General features: G+C 33.7%; 1 long non-coding RNA gene across 1 annotated transcript; it reads left to right on the top strand.

Moving 5' to 3' along the window:
• The first annotated feature begins 250 nt into the window (after window positions 1-250).
• On the top strand, window positions 251-654 carry LOC141595751 (uncharacterized). The gene is made up of 3 exons (XR_012522289.1): window positions 251-315; window positions 401-530; window positions 628-654. It is a non-coding gene; the product is annotated as an uncharacterized LOC141595751 (long non-coding RNA).
• Window positions 655-10,560: the final 9,906 nt, after the last annotated feature.

The following is a 10,560-nucleotide window of genomic DNA, read 5'->3' as shown; positions in this document are numbered from 1 at the left end:
CTTAGAGGATGACACTGACGAGGAGGAGGAGGTCGAGCATGGGATCCCTGTCACATACACCGAGGATAACAAGATCATTATTGACATTAGGGGTCTTTGGTAAGAAATTCTCTTTATTTATTTTTTTATTAGTAGTTGATTTATTTTTAATATGAATATTTTTAATTCGTATTTAACATGTATAATTTCAGGTTTAATTCCAAGTATGTAGTTCGGGGAGTCACCGCTAGCACTCAAAGAAAAGATGACCGGGGTATTACTTGTTGGTCAGATGCAAGCGAAGAAGAGAAGGAGGGATGGTTCAATAACTTCCGGGTATATATATTTTTAAATAATTTTCGTAAATGTATTCTAATTAATTAGTGATTTGTGTTTTCTAACGATTTTTTTTTACGTCTAGCAAAACTTTCATTGGCCTAAGGAACAAGAGCGTGCTGTTTGGGAGAGATACAATTACATCGGCAAAAAGAGGCTAAGAGATAACATGTATAAGGTTTCTAAGAGGAAGAAACCCCCTCAGTTTATGGAAGGTATTTAGTTACTTTTGGTGGTTGTATTTAGTTAGTTAAATTATCGTCATTTGTTATCTATTTAATTAAATACTAATATTTGGCATTTTTTTTATAGGAACCGCATATAAAGAACTGATGGAGAGGAGAGATACCCCCGAGTTTAAGGAGAAGTCGGCTCGAGCAGCGATCAATAAAAGGGGAGGGAAGAAGGATGCCCACATTGATGCTACGCATTATGGAGGTTCTCAATCATTCTATGACCGAGCAATGTCAAATGTACGTCGTATATTTAATTTTATATATAAGTTAGATTATGTTTGAGATTATATTTAAAGTATTAAGTAGTCTTTATAATTTAACCTTTGTTTTTCATTTTCGGAAGGCGGCCAAGAATAAGGGTAAGATGCCTACGGTTCCGGAGCTTTTCTATGAGACGCATACGAAAGAAGGAGCTAAGGGGAAAAGGGTGTGGAATTCGAAGAAGAACGCCAATTTATACGTAAGAATATAATACAATTCCTTTCAAATGTTTTGATTACATATATATTGTTATACAAATATAACATATAATCATTAACGCTTTAATTTTTTAGGCTAAATTTCGACTTCGGAAAGAGAGGAATCCCGACATCTCCGATAATGAGCTTTGGCTTGATTTAGTGGATGGCTTCAATAAGGGGGGTGTATGGAACCGGAACGGCAAGAGAACTCTTCTACGACCGACCTACTTCGGTAACCCCTCAAAGCCAAACATATATGCCGAGTATCGTGTCTCAACTTCAAACTACACTTGAGACCGAAAGAGAAGAAAGGAAGGCGGAAAGGGAAGCAAGGGAAGCAAGGGAAGCAAGGGAGACCGCAAGGGATGAAGAGTTGAAGAGAATGAAGGAGCAAATGGAGTTGATGACCACTTATTTCTCGTCTTGCAACCCGGGATGGCGTCCACAAAATCAAGACCCTAAAGATCCTTCCGGAGGAGGTGGTAGTGGAGCGGGATCTGCTTTGCCGTGTCATTGACTCAGTTGTTGGTTTATCCTTTTACTTGTCGGATGTTTTAGTTAGATGCATGAGACTTTTTTATCCTTTGTTTAGTTAGACTTGGACACGAATCATCTTGTTGCGTTGGTTGTAATAACTTGAATTCGGATTTCATTTGTATGAAATGTGACGTTGTTGGCCATCATGTGCGTTGTGTATGCTGCTGGATTGTAATTTTAATTGTAGGTTCAAATTGTAGCAATTTGGCTCGAGCTAAATGAAAATTTTAGGTCCAATCTATACCAAAATAGCGACTGAAATCGGCAAATTAGCGACCGAAATCAGTCGCTAAAATGGCGACTACACTGTCCTGTCGCCAAATTGGCGACCAAAATTGCGACCACCCCCGTCGCAAACGCCCTGATCATATTTTTCAGTTTTTGCAACATAGCGACAAATTTGGCGACAGATACACATGTAGCCGCCAAATTAGCGACCAAAAATAGCGACTGAAATCCGTCGCCATTTTGGCGACTAACAGGTACCCGTCGCCATTTTTGCGACTACATTCCGTCGCTATTTTTGGTCGCTAATTTGGCGACTACATGTTTATCCGTCGCCATTTTAGCGACTGAAATCCGTCGCCCGAGTGAATTTAGGCGACTAAGCGTTGCGACGACCCCTTGGCGACTGATTGTAGGCGCCCGAGAGCATTTAGCGACTATTTTCTGTCGCGTAATTCAGTCGCCCGAGAGCAGATTTCTTGTAGTGAAACAAAGCTAAAAGTTTAAAAAAATAACACGAAAAAAATAGAACGATTTTAAAATTATAGTCCAAACTACAACGTAGGATAATTATAAACACCCTAGTATAAGAACTACAATCTAAATACGCTCATTTAATTAAAAAAAATTGGTCATAAATGGCAAGAAAAACAGTAAATACTAGAAAAATATATTTTCGGATCGGATCGGATATCCAAACGTTTTCATTCTAATATCCATATCCGATCCAAACACCAAAAGTTTCGGATTGGATATCCGATCCAAACTTAGCTTTCAATCGGATATCCAAAAATCGGATCAGATATCGGATCGGTTCGGATAATCGGATTTTTTGTTCAACCTTACTTAAAGCATTTAATTTTAATCCACGTGTCATTTTTATATTGGTTAATACTAATTCACTTATACTCCCTCCTAGTCTAGATAACTCTCCATATTCATGGGTGACACGAGAATTAAGGGTATTTGAGTTAAATAAGCTAAAGTATTGTGGTAGGGTGGGGTAATAGAAGAGAAGGAAGGTATCGTGGGGTGAGGTGCTTAAAATAAGTATTGTTGTAGGGTGAGCGGATTAAAATAAGATAAAGTATGGGTATTGTGGAGTGAGATGATTAAAATAAGTATATAAAACTTTACTAAATAATAAAAGAGGGAAAGTATTGTGAATAGATAAAAAAAGAAAGGGGGATGGTTATTTAAAATATGAGGGACTAGAGAGTATTAATTACTTGAATATCTATCTAGGAGTCATCTTTAAATATCGTGTGTTACATTTTCTCAAAAAAAAATATCATGTGTTACATGCTTATAAGTACAAACAAAATAAAAAATATTAGTTGCAAACACAAAAAACAAATTAATACAAACTCTTTATTTTCTTCTCATAAATTTTGTTATTAATCTACCTATTGATTTATCTTTTATTTTAAATGGTCTTTTTGTTTTTCCTCACAATAACTATACTTTGTATTTATGTTACCATATTTTTTTTTATCTTCCCCTTAGTTCACAAAATCATTCTTCTTCTCTCAAATAAATTATTGAAATTAATTAGATAATTAATTACAAAAATTTCCTTATATAAATATTATAACAATCCTATTTTTTATTTTTATCCAAAAAGTCGGTAGGTAAATATACATATACATAACCAAATGAATTATTTAGCTTTTTTAATCCTTATTATATTTTGAATTAATTAATATAGTTAGAATCTTATTTAGTTATTAGTTTTGTGTTTGTATTGCAGGAGGATGACATACTCACATATCAATAACATTGCATGAAATCTAAAAAAAATGGTTATGGAACTGGAACTTCTTTGCAATTTTCTTTTGACTTGAATGTTTTTTTTCATTTTTGTTGGCTATTCCTTTTTTTTATTATTATTATTATGGTATATGTGCAATATCAAATGTCAGTATGAATTTCTAATAATTGGTGACATGTTACATTATATATTCTAACCCATGGAATATTAATTGACAAATTTTGTAAATTGTTTTTTTTTTTGGTACAAATGAGGGGCGAAGCCCCGTAAATTAACTACTAGCTATTACAAGGGGAATACCCACCCCAAAAACGTCCTCTCTAAGGATTGTACGTAATTCATTGAACGGGTTATCAATATATGTTGGAATGGTGCTTGAATTAACTCCTCGATTCACTAATAAATCCACTGCTCTGTTTGCCTCTATGTAAGTATGCTCCAATTTGACTATCCAACGTGATTCCCGTATTAGTTCATGACATCTTTGGACTATGAATTTCAAATTGTTGCTGACGAGTTGATCCTCGATAATAAGCTTCACACACGGGGATGTCCATATTGACTATCAACCTCGTAATATTCATCGATTTTGCTCAATCTAATCCCGTAAGTAGAGCTAGTAATTCTGCCTTCATGGAAAAACAAATACCACGAGAGAAGTAGTATGCATTAATAAAATTACACGTCTCATCTCGAAAGATACCTCCACCTCCAGCTGGGCTCGGATTGCCTTTCAAGGCGTCGTCGGTATTTAACAAAGTCCATAGGTGCGGTGGAGGGAGCCATCTGATATTCAACTCCTCATTAGCGGAACGTGGCTGGGGTATAAAAAGATCAAAGCGGTCAAAAACTGTTAGGTTTATTTACCTCTTATTAGACTCCTCTAATAGTGAACTAATTAACTTCTTAATTATTTGTTCTTTAGATCTAGTGCATGCATAACAAAATAAGAGATTTATAAGAAAAATAATGTCCCTTACGTTATTATTTTCGGATTTATGGGCACAAGTAAGGTCTCCTACCTTCACTTGTTCTTGAGCTATGATGAATATTAGGATGATCCACCAGAACTCTAAATTAAGAGCTCTCCTCTTGATTGTACCCAAGATTTAACCCTTATCACTACCAAATAATATGTGCTAGATATTTGTTTAGTAGTTTACCTTAAAATTGATTACTAATACTCATATATTACACTAATAATATTAGTAATCTCATATGCACAATTTGATTATTTTCTAAGACTATTTAGAAAAGACTTTTGAGATATGAGAAGAAATGAAGCATAAAATCAATTATGTATGCATGTGAATGAATGAACAAATATAAGAGAACTATTGAATTTTGTCCGGCCACGTAACGGTCACATTCAATCCCATTAATTGCCCTCATTAACATACTAATAAAGCACTATTAATTTATCATTAAAATGTGATTTAATCCTCCTTATAACTCCCATATGTGGATATATATAAGTTGAGGAAATTGATGTGAAGGGTATGTATGGTACACACAAAAATACACATACAAACATACTTTTCTAGTTGCTAAGTCCACCATCAATATGGGACTTGGGATTTGGGGCGTGGACATATTTCGGGACTCTAGTAGCCGCCGGAGGTACGAATATATGGTAGTGGGTAGTTAGCGAGTACAACGATCCGATCGCTTCCGCATAAAGGTTAGTCCTTATTTTCCAACAGTGGTATCAGAGCAAATGTGTTTTGCTACTGTCCTTTCGATTATTCGTTTTATGCGACAAATTTGTGTCATGTCTAAACATGTAGGATGTGTTCCTACACGATTAAGCCGTATATTGTTTTTTTTGGCATATGATAATGGACTTGTCATAACTCATAATACATGCATGTTTCCTGTGATATACCGCTTGTGTCCTCGCGTTTGTTTCTCTCTAATCTGTTTTCAGAATTTCATCTCCCATGGCCTAAGTGGTCATCCTTTTCCTCATAGTTACGTGATTTAGCCATACCAAAAGGAAAAACCAGCATGTGTGTCACATAAAGAAATCCGTTTTCTTTAGTTTAAGGAGCAGTACTTCAATTTGTATGATTCGCTTATTCGTCGATCTGTGTGATGAGAACGATAAGCAAGTATAACGCTCCATGTGGGCAGTAACATGAAATCATGAATATCACTCACCGTCTTCGATTCGGTCTATGTGACGAAAACGACTTGCTGGCTCTTAGTGGGCTGACAATTTTGATTCACGGTGATCGATCGCGATAGGCAGAGGTGTGGTGGTGGTATGTCCATTACCACTGGTCATCCTCTCCGATCATTTTTTCCTTCCCGTTACCCCAACTAAAGCTTAGTCTTTGTGACGAGTATTGAGACGTCTGAACCAATTTGATGACGATTGACCATATATGTGCCCGAGTCTGTTGCAATTGAATCTTAAATCGGTGGTGCAAGTATGTCACGCACTCGAATCGGGATCGCGATTTGAGTCGCTCCTTCATCAGACCCGTGAAATTCTACATTGTGAATAAGTTTCCTTATGTAGAGAAATATCTGTCAATTATAAACTTGGTTGTCTTCTTATTTGTGAAGAATGGCGGAAGACGAGATGACGATTTTTGGTGTTGGATTAAATTATTTAAAAGGAAGATGAAAAAGTTGATGGTAGATTTGCAGGTGTAATGAATGAACAGTGTCGTTTTTTTTTTTTTATCTTTTTATGTTTTGGCATTCTTTATTATCAAATCCCTACTCGGCCGTTTCTTTTGTATAATATGCATGTTCAGTAGAAATGCGTACATGTTTTACATTATCGCATTTATCTTAGTGATGATGGTACTCTGCATTGTGCTAATTTGTTTAGCTAAATTCTCTAAGTGTATAAATTTGTTTTATATAAATATGAAATTTATTGTGCAGCATACGATTTTGTTTCATGTGTATAGTAGTAATCTCTTTATGAATATGTTTCATATAAAGAAGAGTGTGAATCATGTAAATGAGTTTTATATGATTTTTGGCCATATTATCTTAGTGGTTTAAATTATAAGTTTTTTTTATGAATATGTTCAATACTCCATATATAATTGTTTTTTGAACCCATATAAATTTGTTTTATATGCATAATTAAATTTCTTAGTGAAGTTAATTTTATATTCAATATTTTATGAGTATGTCTCATAAATTTGTTTTACGAAAAGATTTATATCTTTGTGATATACTTGGACATGTAAATTCGTTTTACATTCTAAGACCCCGTTATGTCTTAGTGATATGTGATATCATGTAAATTTGGTTTTTACATGAGAGATGAGAAATTTGAATACATATTAGTTGTGTATCAATAACTCATTAAAACTATCATATGTGTTATGGTCAAGTTTTAATTAATTTTAACGATGTGCAAATTTATTTTGCATAGTATTTGTCTAATATCAAAGTGATATTATTATACATGCTAATTTGTTTAGCGGTATTTGTAAGGGTGAATGGCTAATTTGTTTAGTTGTTTATTAAAGATTAATGATTTTGTTTCATTTACTCTTAAGAGTTAATTAAATTGTTGAAAATTCTCGTTTATGGCGTTTGTGATGATTATGAGCTTAGCGAAATTTTCGAACGAACAATATAAATGAAGGGATTTTGATAATTTGATTTGGAAATGTGCCTTAATCCATATACTTGTGTATGACAACAAGTGTTTTTGTTGATTTGTTTACCAAGTATCTTATTAAAATCACGATTTGAGAAATTGTGATCACTATTATATTGTCGAGGTTAAATATCTTTCTAATGAGTAGGATAATGAGAATTTGTTTTTTTCTTTACCAGTATTTGTTCAAATATAGTAAACTTTATGCATGCAAAATTGTGTTCTTTTGTATGTAGACATATTAACTAGCTTTGAGACATGTCTTACAGCTTGTGTAGCGTGAGACCAATGTGTAAGTCAGATTCGTTTTGACGTAGGGTACAAGATTGTGTGTCTTGCCCGGAGTTTTTGAGAATTGTCACCGTGTTTTATTTATATTACGTGAAATGATTTTTAAACACGCGATTGACTGACGTAAGAGTTTATTTTTCCCACGGCGATTTGCTTGCCATCCGATTTTGGGATTAGAAAAAATAGAAAACTCTTAATGGGTCATAGTCAAGACACTCAATCCTTCGTAAAAGTCTCAAAATCTATCGAGACGGGAAAAGAGTGCCTTTTGGCGCTAATGTCTCCCGTTACGATTGTTAATGGTCTAAGTTTTTTTTTCTTACTATGAGTACAAATATATGGTATTGTTTAATATGTCTGACTTAGTGTCGACAAGAGAATAGTATATGTAGATACTATAAATTTGGTTCATGTTAGTTTCGAGCCAAATGACACTCTTCTCCATCAATTCGAGTTATATGTTTGTTTCTTGCATCTGCTGCTAATTCTTGTCCTTTGTGGATTTAGAAACGGAGCGAGAATTTTTATAATTCGTTGTTTAATCCATTGTTTGTTGATGGATAATTCAAAGAGGCTTTGTGCTACTTTGATTTGTTAATTCTCTACGCACTTGGAGTGCGTGGTTATTTTTCAATAATTAGTTTATTGGAAATCACGGATTTTACTTATTAAACCTCTTGTTAATAGTTCGTTATGGCTATGTGTTTGGTCATAATATATATGTTCATGACATTTTTTTTCATCTTTTTGATTACATTTTCATATATGTTCATTGTCTCTAACTTTTGTATTTCAATCTATTTTTATTTTTAATTGTGGGTAGTTAAATGTTAAGGAGCATCATGAGACCGCTGTTTTTTCCTCTTCTTTTGAGATGACTCACGCAATGGGTTTTGTATCCATTATTTTGTCATTTTATATAGTGTTTGATATGTTCAAGCAGTTTATGATAAAAGTGAAAACCAACTTTGACTTTAGAGTTAGAACTCTTAGTAAATGTGTTGGTTGTGAATAACTCTTTGATATGTTCAAAGTGTAAATGAAGAGAAAAATATATGTGAGTTGATCTTACAATTCCTAATTGATATGACAAGAGGTTGTTTTTAGTTAAGGAATTGTACGTCACTTGACATGGCTAAGTGAAGTTTAACGCTGATCAAGTTTTCCTTCCTTTTTTAGTTAAGGAGTTTTCCTTAAATATGTTTTAAGGAAATTCTGTTCGCTCCAAATAAGTTTTGGATAGTAGATTGATGTTTTATGCTTTAACATTTTGTCAAACTTTGTGTTTTAGTGACCCGCAATATTATTTATTCACTTGGATGTGTTTCTAAGTGTTTGGCGAAAGGTAGTAGACATATGTATTGTATTTGTCACAATGCAGAACTATCTCTTGGTGAGTGGGAGAATTTTTTTGTGAACCCGTTGAGACACCAAGAATAGTTTTAACTTCTCTCTATGTTTTGGATAGTGGGAGTAGTTCCATGATCCAAGATAAAGATGAGAATTTGTCTACTAATGAGCAAATATTAACTTGTGTGTCAAGTGTTTTGCTCATTATGGAGGATAGTGGGTGTTTCTCCTTCTATTCGTTTTTTGAACCACTTTTAGTAAGTGGGAGATATCACTTTTAGTAAGGGAGTTTTTTTTTTTCGCCAAGTAATAAAGAATGGATTGTTATTATGAGAGTAGATAGACAATGTGACAATGAATGATACGGTTATGACAATAAGGTTTAAGATTATTTTGAGATATGTTCTCAAATGTTGGGATTTGTTCTCATTTCTTCTAAGCTTTGATTATCTATTTGGATTTTGTTTTTAAATGGATGTAAAGACTATTTTCTCGTATCAAGTTGCTCGAGAAAAGCCTATATGCATAGATTGTTCAATTGAGTTTGTCTCAAATGATTAATATGATAGATCTTTGTGTACTTCAAGCTTATTCATATGTTGAATGATTTATATTTATTTTAAATTTCATAAATCATTTGTGTGATGATTTAATTGGAATGGTAAAATAGTTTTGGATATGTCAAAATTATATAAGAGAATAAGTTTCTCTTTGTTAATGGGTGACATATTGGTATTTAGAAGAAAAATAAAGTTTTTATGTCTAAACCTATGCTCAAAAGTAAGAAACAATTAAGTATTATTTCTTATTCCGGTGTAGTTGGCATTTTGATGTGTACCTTGTTTAGTACATGGTTGAACGTCAATTTGTGATTGATAAGTATTTGTTACCTAATCAATCTTCTACACGTAAAATGATATGTAATCAAATGACTTTTACTTTTACCTTTGTGGTAAGAGTAAATTAGTTATTGTGTAGGACTAAGAGTTGTCATCAAGTAAGATTAACTAACAAGATGGTTGGCACATTATTTCATAAGATGTGTTCTTAATTAGTTCATGTGTTGAGCTAATTGTGCGAAACAATCAACTTAAGTTTTAATCTTGTTGAGTTGTGGATGTGTTTGATGATGGACATTTTTTGGATAAAGATTTTGTATCTTTTGGAAATGTTCATATGCATTTGTTGCATGATGAGGCACAAAAGATATCACCAAGTTTATAGATTGCCTAATCACATGGGTAATCGCCTTGACACTTGTGTAGTGGGCAAGATGAGACTGGATCACGTTAACACTTAGTGAGTGTTAGATAAAGATTATCTTTGTACATGAGTTGTATGGGAAAGATATTGACTCGTTATATAGTCGCCTGAGTAAGCCTAAGATGAGACTTTTGTAGTCGAAGTATGAGAAGACACCCTATTTTCATACTAAAGCTTTGAACCGAATCACAAGTGTCAGATTGGATATTATGTATATCAATCTAGTGACTTGGGTTAGATACTTGAGTAGTATCTAGACTTATGATTCGCACGACATAGAAGCGTGATATGCCCATTGTGGTGGGAGTTATGCTGTGACACATATATCATACTATGTGTGTTAGTAAGTCGACCGTTAGGAGTGACAAATGATTCCCTACTTTGTCATTGTGTGATCCTATGGACTGTGTTGTCCAACTTTGTTCGATGCCCTTTGACTTGGAGCTATGATATGAAGTTAATTCTTGATGTTGCTACTTT

This window comes from Silene latifolia, chromosome 8 (genome assembly GCF_048544455.1).
Source record: "Silene latifolia isolate original U9 population chromosome 8, ASM4854445v1, whole genome shotgun sequence".
Classification (NCBI taxonomy): domain Eukaryota; kingdom Viridiplantae; phylum Streptophyta; class Magnoliopsida; order Caryophyllales; family Caryophyllaceae; genus Silene; species Silene latifolia.
The sequence above is the reverse complement of the archived record's forward strand: the minus strand, read 5'-3'. Positions and strand labels throughout refer to the sequence as shown.